Here is a 20,570-nt window from a genome sequence, read left to right as displayed (position 1 = left end):
GGTGGGGTTGTGTGATTTACATCTATAATTATTTAGACATGGGCCAATCTAGGGATAAAGCACAGTAAAATTATGTTTACTAGAAACTATAAGAAATCCTTGCTAGATTAACTGATACTTTGTGAAGAAAGATGTAGAGACCCCATGTTTATATTTTAATCTATTTTAGCATGTTGTGTTTAGTTTTTTTTTTTTTTTGAAAAGTAAGCCACAACTGACCCTTAATTTAGTTTCAGATCCACACTTTCTCCCTTTATTTCTCCACTAGACCTTGTCTTTGTCATATTGCAAAGCTTGTCAAGGTTTTCCTTCCTATGTGAGATGAGATGCAATGAATAGTAATTCAGAAACCTATAGAGATATGTTTTTTTTTTTATTATTCACTACAGACAGGAATGATGTCTTTCCTGACATGTAAGACATCATAGTGTTTTCACATTTAGAAAATGTACCCCAAACACACAGCACAGTGTGTTGCATCCGTGCTCTGTCCAATAAACATTAACTGATGTAGATGAGAGAGCACATGTCGCTAACCAGAACCTCCTGCCTAACTCCGGGTCCTCAGAGGCCAGAAGATTTTTGTGAGCAGGAATGATGGCCCGTTGTAATTCCTTGTGTTTAGGATAAGTGAAAAGATAGTTTTCTATTTTAAAGGCAGCATTCCTGGTGAATGTAGCCTGATATATGCACTACTTGTTTGTTTGTTTGTTTTACATTTATTTATTTATTTTTGAGAGACAGAGACCAAGCACAAGTGGGGGAGGGGCAGAGAGAGGGGGAGACAGAATTCAAAGCAGCCTCCAGGCTCTGAGCTGTCAGCACAGAGCCCGACTTGGGGCTCCAACTCACAAACCGTGAGATCATGACCTGAGCAGAAGTCGGGCACTCAATCGACGGAGCCACCCAGGTGCCCCTATATGTGCTACTTGTATTGAACACAAGAGTCTGTTAATTCAGAAAATTCAAATATTTAGAATGCAGACTGTATATAATATATACACAGTATGAATATGCATATATGTACACAATATATGTACACACTGGGAAATATGGAATTTTAAAATAGGAAATGAAAAGGTGTTATTTCTACTTTAACAAGAGCCAATGTATTTGGGGAAAAAGAAATGAAAATCCTTAAAATTGTTTATTTTATATTCCACATTCATTCATCAATAACTATTCATATAATATCTACTAAATGTAAAGATCAAGAAAGCACCATTGCATTCTCAGAGAGCTTTTAATCTGATGGGTTAAAGGCAACCACAAGACAAAGTAGACTGTTATTTTGATTAGAGAGCCAAAGAATGCTGAAATGGAATAACAAAAACGCCTAGTACTGAAGAGTCAGTCCTTACTATGTGTTGGCAGCTACATGATACATTTTAGGTGCGTTGTCTCAATCCTCATAACAATTTTGAGTTACAGGTACTCTTACTTCCTGAACCTCCCCCCACATACACTTGGCAGATAAAGCAGGAGAGATCTATACATATTAATGGCTTACCCTGGGGCGCAGAGCTAGGCCAGGCAGAGGTGGGCCTGTGAACTGAGAGAGCCTGACCCCAGAGCCCGAGCCCTCAACCATTATACTCCACTGCCTCCTAGGGGATGGGAGGGAGAGATGGCCTCTGTTTGGGGAGGGGTCAACAATGGGTTCTTGAAAAGAGGTCCCTTGATCTAAGTCTTAAAGGATTGGCTGGATAGTGTGGCAGGTAGAGCTATGGAGAGGGAAAGTCTGTTAGAGAAGAGTGATGGGGGTGCGTGGGGGTGGGTAGAGCTCAGGTTTGGGTAACACAGGGCCAAGTGGGGCTTTGGGAATACGTTGTATTGGGAGGTGGGCACATGGGGACTGAAAAAGAGAGGAAGGCTGAAGAATCTGGTCTCAATCCTGTAGGAGCTAAGTATAAAATAGAGTAAAAGATTTGTAATAAAAATGGAAAGAATGGATATTAATAAGGCATAATCATTAGGAGGAGAGTTTTAATCAGCAAAATCTTCTTAGAGGAGCTGGATATTAAACTAGGGTTTGAAACTGATGTAAATGGAGTAGAAAAGCATGCCAGCAATCTAGAATATTGTGATTTAAATAGGACACTGGAACATAAGGAAAGCAGATAAAAGTCTATTTTTCTTGCATTCAAGGATTGCTGAGGGACAAAGTTGAATAAGTGAATGTCCACCTCTCCCACCTAGAAGAAAGAGAGTAGAAGTATTCCCCCCCACCATCATCTCTGTCTCAGTTTATCATCTACTCAACTGTTCAAGTAAAAAAAAAAAAAAAGGCAGTTATTTTTTTAGCCCTTTTCTTGTTCTTACTCTAAAATACATCCTGAATCCACCCTGCTTGGATCCTTCCTTAGACTCTGTGGAGTGCAGACACTCTACTGTTTGAAAGCCTCGATCAGATCAAGTCACTTCCTTGCCTGATATCCTCCAAAGGCTTCCTGTTGCATTTAGAACAAATTCCAACCTCCAAGTCCCTCAAATTTCCAGACTTACCTTATTTTGCTTTCCATTATGTTTCAGCCTACTTGCTTCCTTTCTATTCCTTGGACTCACCGAGCTCTTTCTCAGTCTAGGGCATTTTACTCTTTTTTAAAAGTTTTGTTTTTCCTTTTTTTTTTTTTTTTTTTTTTTTTTTTTTGAGAGAGAGAGAAAGAGAGAGCATGTGTGCATGTGCAGGGGAAGGGCAGGAGGAGGAGAGAGAGAGAATCTCAGGCAGGCTCTGCACCCAGCGTAAAGCCCATCGAGGTGCTCATATCTCATGGCACTGAGATCATACCTGAGCAGAAATCAAGAGTCGGTCGCTTAACTGACGGAATCACCCAGGTTCCCCTGCTTTTGTTTTTTGCCTGGCCTCTCTTCTCACAGAAAATCAGCTCAGATATCTTGGCCTTTGAGAGCCCTTCTCTGAACAACCAACCTGAAATGTTACATCCATGACTCTTTTTTTCCCCACACTTGTTAAGGTCACTGTCTTCATATTTAGAAAACTTTATTCAAATTAGTCTTTATCACTCTACCTAGTTATAATTTTCCTCTTGATTTTATCATTTCCCAAAGTGAATTAAAACAATCTCTGTCTTTTTCTGAGTCTCTAGGAGCATTTTCACTTCAGAGGATGGGACTGGCTCTGTCTTCTCTAGTGCTACAAACTCAGTGTCCAGCAAAGTGCTTGGGATATAGTAGATGCTCAATAAATATTGGTTAAATGGATGATGAATACATGAAAAGAATGGGTGTGAAGATGGTTTGAGTAATGGGTGGAAGGTTATGTTTTATCCAGTAAATGAGGTAGATTGTGAAATAACTTACGTGGCTGTATTTTCTAATGTGTTCCATTTCCACAATTAACCAAGTTGCTTTCTTCTTTGCACACCAGCTAATCGACAGTGGGTAGGTGGGACTCAAAGCCTTTTGTGTTGCAAGGGGAAAACAAGCCTGAGATTTAAAAGGAGGGAAAAAAAAATGGTCTTAGTTAATCCACAGGGTGGGTGAGAGCTCAGCCAGAATGCTCTTTGGAATCCAGACAATTCAGTGACAGTAACACCCTCATACAAGTGTTAGGGAGGTCAGAGGAGATGAGTCTGTGACATGTGCAATCACTCTTGATGTGTTTGATTTTTCAACAGTATTTCATGGTGACATTTAAATTTGAATGGGAAATGACCTCCTTGTTCCCAGTTCCTTTTCTAGCCAGTATAGGATTGCTCCTTCAACAAATATCGGTATGTTTTGTCCGGCAGAGTTCTCCAGTATCTTAACAGATGGAGTTTACGAGTTTATTTTCCAGTAGAAATAGTGATTTCAAGGCAAGGAGGAGGTGGTAGGAGCTATTTATTTTTACTTTTTAAAAGGAATACCTTCCTGGCAAATAAGTGAGTACATGAGCAGACTCCACAGCTTTCTTGGAAGGAGTCAGCCGCTGCAGGTATGGGAGAATTCCTTTGGCCAGCCTTAGCCTCCCCGTGCATTTCTCACACTTGTGTTGGCACAGTTGGTGGAGTTTATTATTAGCGGTCTGTCCTACAAGCCATTCATTCATGGAATATGGCCCTGGGAGAGGAATCTTCATGCGAAATAAAAGTGTCCTCGTTTTTCATTGGCTCTGGGGGCGTCTCACATAATGGAAGAACATCCTTGAATAGAAAGATCTCAGTTCAGAAAACAAGGAAGAAAAGGTGAGGAGAGAAAGATGTTCTCGGCGGAGTCAGCTCGGAACCGAAGAATGAAGATTTTGTTTCGTGCAATGCTAGTTGCCTTGGCAGGCTCCAGCTGGCACTGTGGGCTTGCTGTAGCTGCTGAGTCTGAGCTGAGGAGAGGAGACAGTTCGCTTTGCTCAGCCTCACCATGCGTCCCAATATGTTTTTGATTTCGTATTTTAAAAATAAGGTGCATGATCTCAAAAGGAAATCATTGCAGGCGGTTTTATTCTTTGCTTTTTCTAATGGACAATTAAAAAGCAATCCTGGTTCTATTCCAGAGATTTTCTCATTCCTTAGCACAACTGTAATTTGGCCACATATAATAGTGCGGTGGTATTATTAGATATTATCATGTTTATTTTATTCAGGAAAATGCGTGACACACCTTATTTGTATTCTTTTTGAGGAAATGTCCTGGAATGGGTTTTGTCCAAGCTCCTTTCTGTGCCTGCAAGAAGGTGTGTGTTAGGAATTTAAGTTCCTAAGAATAAGAATAGTATTTCTTTTCTGAGGGGGAAGCATAATGATTTTGAGCTTTGCGGAGTTTCAATGGGTTATTGTTGCCTTTTTTTTTTTTTTAACAAGTCTCCAGCCACCAAGTCCTACTGTGACACACACTTCCTATCTGCGATGGCAGATATTTATATTTCAAATTAAATAAAATTAGAATTAATTTTCGTCTGAAAAATTTTTGGAATTTTGTTTTTTTAAGAACTATGAGGTAATTGGAGATATCCCAGGCTATCGCAAAACCAGGGCTGGGAATCACTGCTTTCGTGATTAGCACTTTGTAAGCCTTCAAAAAATATTAAAACCAGGATAGATTGTCTAATTTCTTGTGGGTGGATTCACTTTAGTATAATGTAATGTGTTAACAAATGCTCAGAGAGGAGGATGTGGATCCAGAAAGATGGCTTTTGCAGAAGGCTTTTATCCAAATTAATTCAAAGAATAACAGGAACAGTTGTGTATTGGGGCAGAAGGAATAAGGTGACTCAATTAAATGTTAGAGAAATCTCCAGGAAAAAAAAAATGTCTCATGTCAACCCAATACTAACAATAAAATTCTCATTACTGAAATCGATAATCCTGTAATAAATGCGTAATAACTTCAAAAAGGATTCTTTTATTAAGTATTTTTATATGATTGGCTATGCACCAAATATTGAAATCAAATACTGCTTTGCTTTACTTTAAGAATGATAAAATTCTCTACTGTGTCTCTAAAGAGAATCTTAAATGAGATGCTTCAAAAGAGTAATTTGCAAATAAATTCACCTGCTGAATTTGTGCCTGAACCTACTATATTTACCTAATTCATTTTTGGCTTTTGCTTAGCTCTAGCCATGGTGACACTGTGAGAAATGAATGTCAAGTTCTCCTGGGTAGCTGGAATGTTTGCACAAGGCGGGGGGGGGGGGGGGGGAATAAGTAAGGGTAGTGGGAGCCCCAGGGTTTGGGTCCCACTCAGTGGGGGGTCTTGGGGGCTGGTCTTCCGCAAAGCCTGAAGAACCCTTCCTGTGGTCTGGTTAATTGGTACGGCTAGCCTGTTGCCATTTTGTGGGTCCAGGAAGACCTTTCAGTCCTTCTCCACATTCAGAGTTGAGCACAAAAGCACTTGGTAGTCCTGGATTGGGAGAGTTCAGGATCCATGCATATGATACCCAAACCGAGATTGGCTTTGTGGCTTTCAGAGATAGATTGCAGGCATTTTTGTAGTGTTCACAGATCCACAGCTCACAGACCTACGACTGTATATGCAGTTTGAGAAGAAATTAGAATTAGTACACAGGTAGACTGAGAGAATATGCTGCCCTGAAAATACTTTTGTTTTGGTTTTGGGGAGGGATGTCTGTTTTGAGCTTCCTGTGCTTCTTGCCTGGTGTTCTGTAGAGAATGTTGCATTCCAAAAGATAGGCCAGGCTCCCTTCCTGTGTCTGAAAGCTCCAGGAGGTGCTCTGATAGAAGAGAGGCGTCCCCGGCCTGTTTTTGGGAGATCGTCTCTCCTCAGCTGGCAATGCAGGTTGTATCTGGTTGACATGCCAGTGGTTTTGCATAGATTTTTCTCTAGAACCTTTTCTGAGGCATAAGGGTCCCCACTTCCTTGAAAGGAGGATATCCGTTATGTCTTAGTAAAGTTAACGAGAGTGAGAATGAGAGAAGGGGTATCTAACTTATTTGGAAAAGGATCGTTCTCATTTTTAACTTTTCCTTCTCTCTACTGTCTAGACCTATAGCACTTAATGTAAGTGAGGAGATGCTTTATGGAGACCCATAAAGATGCTATGGTCCTAACAGTCCCAGCCTTGGTACATTTTTCTGTCGTTCATTTTTTTCTTACTGTGGTTAAATTTTCATTCGTGTAGTTTACCTCTTAGCTCTCTTATCTTTTTTTTTTTAAGATTTAAAAAAATTTTTAAGTCGTCTCCACACCCAATGTGGGGCTCGAACTCATGACCCCAAGGTCAAGCGTCATATGCTCTACTGACTAAGCCAGCCAGGTGCCCCTTGCTCTCTTAGTTTTGCATTTACATGTCACATATTCAGGTTTGCTTGGAGTGTAAAATATGTTTCAAACTTGAGAGAGATCAAAACTAGGTAAGTTCATGAAATATAGTGCCTTCTCTCCTATGCCAGAGTTATTTAGAAGGGAGCAATGGAACTTTTTGGATTGGTCCCATTCTGCACTGGGCTACTTAGGCTTTCAGTCTGTGGTTCAGTTCATTGGCACTCAATGCCAAAGGAACTAAGGTCAAGGGTTTGATCCTCAGGTGGGCCAGTTGGCTGCGTATTTTTCCAACAGGTTGTATGGAGATTCAGTACAGTCCCTATAGAAATGCTGGTCTTCAAGGGGTTCTGGTGAACATATGAGTGACTGGGTGAAAATCCAGCCCCATTACTGGAAAAGCAAAGCCCGTGCCCTACTGTCATTTTTGCATCTGGGCGGAACGTGCCACTTAAAATGTGAGCTTGTTACTCAACCTCCTTGCGTCTCTGTGTCCTCATCTGGAGAATGGAGATAAGATTTGCTCCCTTTCTACCTCACCAGGATCTGTGAAGATTAGATAATGGCTGTAAAGTCCTTATACAAAGGTATGAGCATTATCATAAACAAGGAGATTAGTCAACAAATAAAAAAAAAAATTTAAAGGACCTCCCAAAGTGTATTGCCTAATCATTTTTGATTCGGTATCAGTCGTTTGCAGTCTAACCCCTTACGAGTTTGGTTTCGCAGCAAAAAGTCAGGTGTGAATGTTTGACCTTTCTATTTATTTATAAGGTTAAAAAATTGTTTGATAGTGAACATTTATATTAATAAAAACAAAGTGGGCTTTGAATCTGAAACAGGTTTTATTTGCAAAAGAAGGTGAAGGCTAAGGTCTCTAGGAACATATGCGCCACTGAGGGATATTTGCATATATTTGATCTGCAGGCACGCTTGGGTGATTTTCACAGTATACCTTGGAGTTTAAGTTGTAGCAAGGAGCCACGGCCATCGCTCAGCAGCACAGTTTGCTCTCTCCAGCTTTATTATGGCACACAGCGACAACTTCATTTTTAGCATTAAAAAAAAAATTCTCTTCACTTAATTCAGACAGTGACCTGCAGGCCTCATTCTGACTGAAGGAGCCATTCAGAATACTTGCAGACAAAAGCAGGGCTTTTTCCTAGCAACCAGATCAAAGCCAAATCTCCCAGAATAGCTCCCTCCCAGGTTTTCTTTGGCGCATAGGTTCACAAGGATTCTAAGGCTCGTGGTATCCAGTTCAAACTACTCTTTCAAACTGAAATGGAAAGGAAAACTCCTGAGGAATTTTCGCAGACTCTGAAAACCGGCGAGCACTGCAAGAGCACTTCATCTTGGGAGAACGTGGTGGTCATTTGGAGCATCCCTAACTTTGTTATCGCCCGCATCTGCATGTACATTCTGTCGGACTTCCACAGAATGAGGTCTCTGTTTCCTTTCTGCCAGTACCTAATATCAGCTATGCCCAGGAGCCGGCTGATGAAGACTTCCTGTTTGTTTTGAGTCACTGTTAGAGTGATAAATATACTTTAGCTCTCTGCTTAGAGAGGAAAGAAACCAGCTGCCCTGAACTACAGAGAAAAAATGCAGAAATTCCGCTGAATGGCCCTGTTATCAAGGAGTTTCAAGGGCAGCATCAAAATGAAAACTATAAGCCAGGGCAAAGTAAATAATTTCCATATTAAAGCATCTTGCTGCATGCATAGACCTAAGTTGTTTGTCTTTAATCATTTAGGCAAGCGTTGCATTTTTCACTCTTCTAAGACTAACTCAGCAATGTTGAGAGATTTTTAAAAATGTAAACTGATGCTACAGAATAATGGTGAGCTATATAAATAAACAATTACAGTTGTGGTTTTTTGATCTGACCACAAGCTTTTAATGCCATTTTTGCATGAGCATAGAATGCTTCTGGATAAACAATACTGTTTACATTGTCAGTGGCATCCACTGTTGCATTGAGTCATTTACATATGTGATTATTTGGATATAGAGTAACCCAAGAACAAAAGAATCCTATAAAATTATTTAAAACAAGAGCAACAGGAAATCCTTTACAGCTTAAACAGCACTTCTTCAATAAAGCTGTGGAATTTTTGTGTTTTGATTTCGTTTTTGCCCTTTTATTTTGAACAGGTTTTAGATTTAATGGCTAGAGTGTCCTTTGAGTGGAATTTCTATCTTAACTCTGATTTGAAGGATGGTGAATTTAGGAAGCCTTGTGGATCTGAATGTCTTGACCACTGCATTCTGGCTTTCGTGTTTGTTTGTTTTTTAAGCTCAGTATAGACTTGATGTCCAGAAGTCATGAGTTGGAAAAGATGGCAACAGCTTGCATGTGCCTGAAGTGGGACTGAATTGCTTATTTCCTTCCAATAGCTATGGTCTCTCAAAACGATTTCTAACAGTAGGAGAAGAATACACAATCATCTACATTAAGTCTCTTTCTCCAGGATAAAGGAAATATTTAATAAGCAAATTTAAAATAAAGTTAGCATCAACACTTTTAGGCTGTCAAATTTGTAATGCAGTTAGGGAGGCAGGATGGTGTGCATTGGCCTTAGGACAATGTGTCTGGTCATATTTGTAAACTGAGACTTACTTGAAAATGCACATGAATTGTTGTTTGTAAAGAAGTTTCCCCAACATGCTGGAAGTCCGTGATTGGAACATCAAAACGATGCCTTCCTGGATGAGAGAATTATAGTGCTGAAGGCTTTATGGAGATTGGCTCCTTACCTTGTAAAAGCTCATATTAAAAAAAAAAAAATTAATGTGTCATTGGCAGATCATAAAGTAGGCCATGCATTTAGAAATATTCACATTAGTTAAAACAAAGCCAAATATGCTAACTATTGTTTTTACTTTCCAAATATGTGGCCATATATGTCTCCTTTACTCACACAACAAGAAGAAAGCATTTAAAAATGTGATTAAGGGTGGAAGGATTAAAGCACTGAATATTTTGTAGAGACTTGGAATAGAATCAGAGAATGGATGGTATTAGGAAGAGAGGGAAAAAATAGTGAAGCCAGCATTTTCTGTGGGTAAGAAAGAAGGGTATAAAACAAATTTTTGAGATAAAATGTAATTTGCAAGGGTAAGGATGCTAGGGGACAATTTTCGTGGGCACATGGGCCTCTGTACTTTAAAAAAGAGGTTAGAATTAAACAGAAATATATGAGGGTAGGCGTTTAGGCGAGGTTTTTGGTAAAATCTCTTATTTAAACTAAATTGGAACTCTAGCTGGGTGGAACCTATCACTTACCAAATATAAAAAGGCGTGAAAAAAACCACGCTGTACCTTTTGGAGTGCTATTAAATGCCAAGTATCTAGTGCTGAAGTGAAACTATTATGGTCAGATTGATGCTGTCCATGTGAAGCCACCATTCTTCGCAGCAATAGCAATTGCTTAGATTGTTTAAAACCAGCTTTGGTTGTGATAGCACATTTATGATCCAGCCTTAAGGAACCCCAGCCACTGACAGCCAACATCCATTTCTTCATGATTGAATAAGAGCAAAAAAAAAAAAAAAAATCACATCTTATGTTTGCACCTTACGCTGCCGTTTACAAAATGCTTTTGCTCGCAACGTCTCCCGTGATCCTTGGTTGTTTCCGGTTCTGGTTGTAAATGGGAACAGTAATAGTTTGTCATCTGTCCTGTGCCAGTGGTGGTGACTTCAGCAAACTGGTTTCTTTTAAGGGGACAGAAATATTCCTCATGCTTCCTAACTACATTTCAGGAGCATCGTCTTACGAAACAGATGCTGCAAATCCTTCTTTTAAAGTATAGTAACTTGTAGCAAAGTGAAATAAAAGTGTGTTCCATAGCAATGAACCCTGTGTCTCCCTGACCTTCTCATGACACCACATTTCTGATCCCAGGAGTTTTAGACAATTCTGTTGGAGAAGGTTAAGCATAGGTATGGGGAATAAGGACTGTGGGACGTTTAGAATCATTCCATCCCAGTAGACATTTAAAAAATAATAACGCGTTTATTAGAAGAAATAGTGGTGGGAAGGGGGGATGTTTTTCACACCTGTTTTCACACTTCTGAGGTGATAAGTCCAGCCCTTACAAAATAAAATGGCAGGTTTCACACTAAACCCACCCAGGCATATTCCTATAGTCTCCTAACCCACTTATTCTTTAAGCATAAAGAGGCGGGGCTGCCTGGCAGTCTCAGGCAGAAGAGTGTGCGACTCTTGATTTGGGGGTTGTGAGTTCGAGTCCCGTGTTGGGTGGTTGGGTGTAGCGATTACTTAAAAAAAGAAATAAAAACTTAAAAAAGAACAAAGAGCCAACAAGCTCTCTTGCACAAATCAGTGACTGAGAGAGGTCTCCACCATCTTTGCTTTGCCCTCCTGCCTTCCAGATGAATGAGCTATCTTCTGTATATCCTGTATGGATCTTCAGGGGAATGGACTAGGTCTCCAGTGACTTTGGCTCTAGATCAACAATCTTCTCGCCTTTTTAAAAATCTTAATACTCAGTGAATTAGACACCCGAGTTCATGATTTTACCAACTGGGTTCACACACATTTTCTATATGTCCTAGATTCTCTTGGCCACCATTTCTTCCCTACCCCAGTTACTCATTGACATGCTATAACTTATTTCTCACCATCTTTCATCTCTCAGAATGGTCTATCTCATCACAACCTAGAGTCACAGAATGTTATAAGTGGAATTAACCTTAGAGATCATGTAGGGCAGTATTTAACAACCAACTCACAGAACTCTTGATTTACCAACCCTCAAACCTGATCTTCACCACTTTTCTCCAGCTCAGTAGACGCCAACCTCATCTGTGGAGATGTTGAAAAGAAAAACTAGGACTCAACCTTGATTTCTTACTACCTTTACCACCCTATATCTAATCCATCAGTAAATCTTATCTTTTTGCTGTCTTGAATATATCCAATACTCTTCTTGCCTTGATATGGTAAGAGCCTAAAACTCATCTCCTTGCTGCATATTCTCTCACATTTCCCTGTGCTATTTTCTACATATTACTTTTTGACTTTGTTGATTTTTTGTCCCTTTTGCAATTTTCTGGCTTTGCTCCCCTTACTAAGATGTTAAGCTCCAGGAGACTAGAAACAGTGGGTATAGAATACTCTTTAACACATGTAATTGTGCCTGGGACATCATTGGCTCTCAATGAATATTTTTTGAGTAAATTAATCTCATCCTAAATAGACTGGAAATATGGACCACAAAGAAGTTACGTGAATTTCTTAGGCTCACTATATGAGTTTGTAAGTTTACAACTAGAGCATAGGTCTCTTGACCTAGGGGAAAGTGGGAAGTAAGCAAACTGCTGAGCACTGCCAGGAAACCTTGTCATACACTGGGTAGATCTGTCTATGAGAAGAGACCTCATCCAGGACCAGGAGGAACTCTGGTTAGCTGATTCAGGGGAACAATGAGTAATAACATTGGGTTTATTTTCTTTCTTTTCTTTTCTTTTCTTTTCTTTTCTTTTCTTTTCTTTTCTTTTCTTTTCTTTTCTTTTCTTTTCTTTTCTTTTCTTTTCTTTTCTTTTCTTTTCTTTTCTTTTCTTTTCTTTTCTTTTCTTTTCTTTTCTTTTCTTTTCTTTTCTTTTCTTTTCTTTTCTTTTCTTTTCTTTTCTTTTCTTTTCTTTTCTTTATTAAAAGAACCAAGTAACCAGAGTTCTTGTAAGTGTAGTTTCTAAGTACCTGCTGTGGGGCTCAAAGCCAAAGATAAGAAAAGCTTCTAGAAATGAACTTGGGTTTTCAACACCCCAAGTGTCTCTAGAAAAGGGAGGCTACTCAGAAATGGAACTCAAGCAAATCCTAGGCTGCGCTCCAACTTATTGCCCTACCGCCAAAGGCTCATTACTCTACCTGGTCAAGCATAAACCACTCACTCCATGTTTACTCAACTCATACTTAGTGAATAAAATACCTACTATGGCTTTTCTCCTAGTAGCTAAAAATATTTTTGAGGAAAAAGTTTCAGTGTTTTATTTTAGTCAGAATGCTACCAAGGGCTAGTTACTGAAAATTAAATTGGATCAATCTTAATCAGTTTAGGTTATATGAAGGTCTTATATGAGGTACCATTGACATTTTGAGGCCTCTGAGGTAACTTGGTATGTGGGCCCTCAGGGTTTCACTTGCAACTAGGATAAGTTTGCTTGAATAGAGAATCTATCTCCTTTTATTGTTTTGTATTATATTTATCATCTTCTTATCTTCACTATGTGCCAAACAGTTTTCCATGGAATGATTTATTCTAATAATTAAAAGAAGGCAATATTCTTTTGGTGGATGACTGTTTTGTCTGAGTTATAAAATATAATTTGCTTTTTTCTTTGTACCATTGTTCCAGAAGAGATTCATCTTTAATTAGTTTGAGGTGTACTGTGGTTTACCTTTGTCTCCAAGTAAAAGATTTTTCTTTTTCAAAATCAGATGAATTCTGAGTTGACAAGGTAAAAAATCTGCACTGAGATTAAAAATGCTAGGATTTTCCATTAAGAAGTTGCCTCTCTAAGTTGCTGTAATTTAGCACTTCAGGTACTGAACACCTATTAAAGAAATGCTTGTTTGCGTTATGTTAGATGTAAATTAGGTGACTCACTTTCTCCATCTCTTTCTCTATATTTATTTTTAATCCTGCTCTAAAGCAGGAACTAAGACCAAATGAAATTAAAGCATTCTTTTGGTTTGATTGGTCTAATATTCTTCAACGAGCTGACTATGACTCACAGCCTGTCCCCCTTTTATTAGTAATTAAACTGAGACACTGAGGCATTATGTAAACTCATAATAGCAGATTAAATATCAAGTCTGTAGCCCACTGAACTGCATTGCCATGTTGAAACTGATACTTACAATATTTTCCTCAGATAATTTTAATATTTTACATTCTACGTTTGCCACAGAAAAATAGAGTAATTAAAAACAATCGTATTTTATTTTCGTTTTTGCTAGAACGGCGTTTTCACTTTGAATGGAAAAGAACAGAAGATAATAAATGTGCCTGTAACATTTGTTTGTTTGTTTGTTTCTGCTGCATTGACAAATGCTTCTGTGGTATGTGGTGGCCATTTCTTCTTTATTTAAAAAAAAAGCTATTTTTCTCTTAACAAAAGTAACTCAGATCCATTATAGAAAATTTAGGAAGTTTAGATATATAAAAGTAAGAAAGTAAGAAACGACCCACAATCCCACAATTAGAAAGTAACCATTGTTAGCATTTTGGCTCACATGCCTCCAAGCACTTCATCTACGCATGTTCTGTTCTATGCACATTAAAGAAAAATGTATCTCCTACTGTAATTTTTTTTAAATCTCTTTTTCTGTAAGAATCTATATTGAATATATTTCAGTGTCACTAAATATTCTTCCACAATGTGCTTTATCTTGCTGCACCATTATTTATTTAATCAATCCCCTATTGTTGAGTATTCGGTTGTTTCCAATCTTTTCCAGATTATAAATACGATTGGCATAAATGTTGCATGTAGCCAAATATTTGTTCATATTCTTGGCGGCTGTCTTAGAACATATTTCTAGAAGTGGATTGTTGAGTCAGTACGTATGGATTCTAGGCTTTTAGTTCGTATCAGTACCTTTTTCCTTGGAAATATTACTCTAATTCACATGCTAATTTGGTTATAGCTTATTATTTCGGTATTTTAATACAGCTATTCCTTTTATGGCAACCAAACATACTGACTGTGTGGTGCTCTGAATTGCTCATATGAGAAGGTTGAGAAACAGTGGACTAAATTCTACAATGCCCTGATTACTTCAGTTCCATTAATTTGGCATAATTCTTTTTCTGGTCTGCTTTTGGCTAGTTGTATCTGGACCCATCATATGTTTTACTATTCTTCTGCAAGAAGCCTCAAATAAATTGAAAAAGGGGGCCTGTCAGCTGCAATCTAATATGGTATATTAACACTCAATCCAAATCCAGGCAAATGTCATCTGTTCATCATAGACCAATATAAGAAGCAAGTATTGTGATGATATTACCCAGGAAAAGGTTCCAGGATAATTCTGAGGCAGAACATGTAACCTATTCACCCAAGAGGCTATTATACAAATTAACGTGCTCACCATTAAAACTGGCAGAGCTTCTAAGGCTCATCTAGGTTAGCTGCTCAGATGACATCAGTAGGAAGAAGGCCCGGACATAATTTCATCTTTTAATTTTGTCTCTTGTCTCTTCCAAGCCTTTTTTCCTTCTTAGATGGAATATGGTAGAGATTAGGCATCATTTACATTTTTTAGATTCCAAATTATGAAAAAACAAACATTCATACTGGTGTTTTCATTAGTGTCTCTTGACCTCTCTATAAGGCGTAAGGTCTATTCAGGAATCATGCACCAGCAGAGAAACAATTAAAATATCACATCTTCCCCTGCTTCCACCCCTAAAAATATTCCTTGGCTCAAAAAGGAACTAGGTTCTCGGCAATTTGAACCTAAAATGCTTCTTCAGCTTTTCTTAGACTCTGGCCATCTCAAAATGCAACTGAAGACAAAATTGTCCCGTAAGATTAATTTTTGGTGATTGAACTTACATCTTAAAAACTAAGCTGTTTCACTTCCTTATGAAAAAACAAATTTCTTGAAGATAGATTTCCATTCCATGTTTGTAATCCCTGAAGCACCTAATCTTTGGTATGTATCGTGGGGAATGAATGAGAATGTCCTACGTCCCCACAAAGGCAAAATATGACTCTGACTGGCAGCATGCGTAGTGGAGAAAATGCCTAGATGTGCAGGGGTCAAAATACCCAACTTTTCCTTCCTGCCCTGCCAGCCGACCGGCTGTGTCACCTTTGACGAGTTAATCAATCTCTCTGAACTTAAGTTTTCATCCTTATAAAATGATGACACAAATGTTCTTCTTTGAGAACAGGCTGTTTTGAACATCAAGGGAAATGAAATAGAATATTGTCTAACCTGATTAGTACATTTCAAATGAAAGTTATTGTTATTTTGAAGACGTGTGTTACTGTTTTCCTCATTGGAATCCTTAATTCTCATTTCCCAGTGCTGGGGATGGAAATGATAACTTAAGTCAACTCTCTTTGTATGTGGTCTTTTATCTTAACTTTTGTAAGTAGAGCTTTTTTCACTAAAAATTACGTGTATAAACACAACTGTATCATTTTTCTCTTTCCTTCTTTTTTAGCTGAAAGATAACATACTTACAGAAAAGTGCCCAAATCACAGATGAAGAAGCCCACGGAAACAGCATCATAACCTTGGGACAGCACCCGGGGCCCCTCACACCTTTTCCAACCTGCTACCTAATTCTCCCTGCCTGAAGGAAACCAGGATCCTGGATACCAGGATCCGCCCCTATTTAACTTACTTTCCCATGATGTCATGCCAAAACGGAGTGGGATCAGAGTGCCCACTGAGCCATGTGACATAGCAAGCTGCTCATGGTCTCTTGGCTTCAATTTGCATCTTTAAAAATAAGGAGGTTGAACTTTCAAGGTTTTTTTTTTTTTTCCATTTGAGATTAAATGTTGACATTTAAAGAGTCTTCTAAAGGACACTATTTATCTAACTTCAACACCTTCTGTGGTTTGTTAGCTCAGGTGGAACTTCTCAGAAGCCATGTTCTAAACGAGAGGAGGTCAGTTAACTTTATCCTCTACCACGAGCACAAACACACCCTGAACCACATGGACCATATTGTGAATGTGGTCCCAGGAGGAGTGGGTGGCAGAGAACTGATGCCTGGAGGGAATGGTCTCCTGCAGCACTGGGAGGCTTGCTGCAAAGCATTCTCCTCCGCTTGGTGTGCTGGGCAACATCACACCACAAGAGCAGAAAATTCTTTATAGTTTGATTGTTCTAAGCCATGATTCAGGTTTGGGACAAATATGGACTCCTGTCATTTGGCAACTAAAGGACTGTTTGAGGAGCAAAATGGAAGACTTCAGTAGTAGGATTCAAGTCTCCTTTTGCCTTAGTGATACACTATCCAGAAGGAACCTATAGCTGTACGACTTCTGTCCTCAGAAGCTGAATGAGATGAGGAAGAATGAATTAGGATGACTTCCCCCAGAAGTCAAAACAGTAGGCGTTGCCTCCAGTCTTGTGACACGTGCTCTGCCATGGGCTGCGTTTCCTATAGTTCTAAGAGCCTCCTAGCTTGAGGGATCTATTTAGATGCTTTTATTCTCTAATTTTTCTTGAATGATTTCTTTGAAGAGAAGGATTTGGTTTTTCTAGCAGCCAAACAGGTGAGTGAATGACAATCAACTTTTCAACAGGCGCAGAAACTCGACACTATGCCCCTGAATCGAAAGTGTACAAATCTCTAGGGTTCAGGGGACATATTACCCCAGTACTTCTTGTTCTAGGCTTGAACCAGGACGCACATCTTTCGCTATGATCCAAAGTGAAAATTTCCCCAAGATACACATGCAGTGAGGTGAGAGTTCAAGTCTCTTTTCCTGGAGAGCCACGTGGCCCCCAAGGACAGTAAGAACTTGATCGTTCCCAATCATGGTGGCTCCAAGCACATTCTGAGTTCATGGTTATGGATGCCCAGGACAGAGGCATGGTGAGCCGCCAGTTCACAATATAGTATTGCCACATCTTGATCCAACTGTAAGAGAGGTAGGAGACACTTTTTCTCCTCTGGACTGTTGTGGAATGTGCCTTTCAGCTCCTCCTGCAGGAGAAACCCATATTCAGCTGGGGACGGGCATGGTCTCCCGGGCAGCTTTGTTGCACGAGGAGAATACTTTCTGCTTACCTTTGAGAAAATTGCTTAAATACAATTACGCTCCCAACCAGCATTACCCCCACCTCCTCCGATGTCAAACAAGAAACCCAACCCCCAAATCTAAACACCAGACAAGTAGCTTGAAAAATGAAAATAAATGTTCAAATCCAAAAGCCGTGTGCTTCTGTGATTGAAAATCTTTTTCTTAGCGAGTGGGAGTTGCTTTCATCATTGCTGGTCATATGTTTTTGTTTTTCATTTCTGGTGGAGAAGTTTTCTAGGGTATTTTTCAAACTTTCCAGCTTAGCAAAGCGTTGGCTAAAATTGAAAAGAGAACTAGGCGTTGGGTCGGAGGCAGCGTTAGGTTTGTTCTGGTGAGGGGTGGGGGGGGGCAGGTTGCTGACACAGCGAAAATAAGACAAAACATTTGAAACTTCTGGCTTTGTACTTCTCAAATGCCTCTTTTAGAAATCGCTTAAGTCGTTATTAACATCCACCACCCACCTTCCCTTTTTGGTCCTGACATTGGGTAATAATAGATAATGTTGACATATGTTCCCTGCTGGTCAGAAATACTATACTTCTGTGAAAGGTAACATTTTCAAGCTATGACAAAATGTATTTTACTTGGACAGAACATTAGTTATTGGACTAATCTCAGAATGTGGGCTGTGGGGTAAAAGTTTTAACATTTTCGTTGTGGGAGAAAGTTTCTTGGAAGAGTAAAAGCATCAGTATGGGGTGTCTTTAGCTTTCACCATTTCTAGAGGTACTGGCTCGATGTCAAACTCTTATGTCCTTAGGAATGTAAAGGAAACATTCCCAGTATGTATGAAAAACATCTGTCCATGGACACAGCAACTTTTAAAAATGATTATACCCAACTTTACTGCAGTATGGATTATGGAATCAAAAAATATTTTTCACTGTGTACCAAAGAATTCTGTTTTACGGGCCAGTTTTAAAGCTTTTAACTGCATGAGACATATGCTGCAGTTCTGTCGTTTGTTCTCCATGTGATGTACTATGAAATGTGTGTGTGAGAGAGAGAATGAGAGGATGCGAGAGAGAGAGAGAGAGAGAGAGAGAGAGAGAGAGAGAGAGAGAGAGAGAAAGGAGAAAAGCATGCAAATTCTTCTGATCAAATGTGGTCCTCAAAAGTACTTTTGAAACTAATTTAGGGGATGAGTAAGGAAATGCCCCAGCTGGCTCCCATGCTACTGAAGTCTGAACAGCCCTTTGCAAAACTGGAAAAACTGATTTTGTTTTGAAGGCTCACACAGACTTTTGTGTTGTGGAAATTGGACAGAGTTTTTATTGAATCTGGTCCTTTGTGTTTTATGACAGTCTGAATGGGTGTTAAGATTCCACGAATAAATCTCTTGCCGTTTCTGAAATTTCTGATATAAACACGGGCTCCGTCAATTTGTTCTCTGCACAAATGTCTTTTCGAATGTTAACAAACATGGCGCATTGATGGGTGGGCTGGCCAATGGGACAGCAGTCTGCCTTACTTGGTAGGACATATTGGTACGATTTTTCTCTAGTTTCTCAGTGCTGGGGCCATTGAGAAGTAACAGCTGCTGGCGGGTAACACGGTGGTGGTAGAGAATGAGGACTTCATGACAAAAGAGAGGTTAGACTGCTCGGGGGAAGTGGTGTTAATGGCCTTCAATTGAAAGTCTGGCCAAGACACCACATCAAGGGGATTGTGGCTTGACCCTCAGGAAGTGAATTAGTTATCTTCTTCAGGACCTCAGGTGAATCGCCTAGAGGAATGTAGGTAGTGAAGGCAAGAATATATCTTAAAAATCTAGTCTTCCTATATTCAGCATCAATTTGTGATTTTTGAATGTCCTTTAAACTCAAATGTCAAATGGATAATGCCTAAAATTAGTTTCCAAGTGAATACTGTAATTTAAAGCAGGCAAGCAAGCAAAAAAAAAAAAAAGGAAAGAAAGTCTCCATTTTTATAATAAAAATTAGGTCATGCTCTATATAAACACTTTTGAAGAAGAATCACGATTGGTTTTTTCAGGACCTATTATGTTCCACAATTAATGGTAGCGAAAAATTACATATTGTATAATTTGAAGTTTTCTAATATATGACTGTCATTATAGCTATCATTCTGAACCTAGTATTGAGTTTTCATTTTGAAACGCAAGTCCAAGTCTCAGTGGCCTAAATCTTATTCTTCAGATATTTAATGCCCAGACTAGGGATGCGATGGCTCCTTTTTCTTGCATCAATAAGAATTTATTATGTGGTTAAACTGCCAAATAGCATCCAACTCTTTACTTAGTTTGTGCATAATTGCCCTTCTAGGGTGGTTATCGGGTATATGGAGCCATTCCCTGACCATATTCTCTCCTACACACTGCCCTTCCTGGAGACTTGGTAAAGGATCTGAGTAGTCATTTTGGTGGAATTTACATTCATGATAAAATCAGCGCACTAATGGGGAAGCTTCATGGGAGATTTTAATACACTGTGTTATTGGCATGACAAATTGGGCCAGTTACTTGATGTGCTTCTCTTTGCGGGCCAAATTCTGCCCTGTGTTCCTTACTTGAGATTCCCACTGAAGTAGTAATTACCGAGTGGAAGAATACTAAAAATGTTCAGCCAAATTCTGTTCTAAGTTGCTATCATGTAACTCCCAATGAAGTTAATTACGACTTAGTAAGAACTAGTGCTACAGCATCTTAAGGGCTTTGGAATTCTGTGATCTGCCATCCAAGACACAAGGCCAACAGTCTGCCTTTAAATATCTCATTTTAAGAGGTGGATTGACTCTGTTGAAGGTAGACATGGTTGTGCTGTAACTACATGTGTAACGGGATTTAAAGAGTAGAATTTAACATCTTTGAACCCAAGAAGTTTGATCTTTTTTGCAGCTTCCCTCTTTGGGGGAGGGTTTGTTTTCTAGAAACTTTAATTCTCTCTTGCGTCAGAATCCATTGGTATGAGTTACCTCCTATCCCATTTCCCCAACATCCCTTAACTGTAATAATATGTAATTTTTATTTCCATTAATTGTGAAACATTTGCTTAAGTCATCACTGCTTAGCTATTATTTCCTGGAGCTAA

The 20,570-nt window shown here is 39.1% G+C and overlaps 1 long non-coding RNA gene across 1 annotated transcript in view; it reads left to right on the top strand.

Annotated features, from left to right (window-relative positions):
• LOC131503737 (uncharacterized) overlaps positions 1–18,874 on the top strand; it is a 40,563-nt gene extending 21,689 nt beyond the window's left edge. Inside the window, exon 6 of the long non-coding RNA XR_009257557.1 lies at positions 15,924–18,874. This is a non-coding gene — a long non-coding RNA (uncharacterized LOC131503737). The remainder of the gene's footprint in view (positions 1–15,923) is intronic.
• The last annotated feature ends 1,696 nt before the right edge of the window (positions 18,875–20,570 follow it).

Source organism: Neofelis nebulosa, chromosome 2, assembly GCF_028018385.1.
Source record: "Neofelis nebulosa isolate mNeoNeb1 chromosome 2, mNeoNeb1.pri, whole genome shotgun sequence".
NCBI classification, from domain to species: domain Eukaryota; kingdom Metazoa; phylum Chordata; class Mammalia; order Carnivora; family Felidae; genus Neofelis; species Neofelis nebulosa.
The sequence above is the reverse complement of the archived record's forward strand: the minus strand, read 5'-3'. Positions and strand labels throughout refer to the sequence as shown.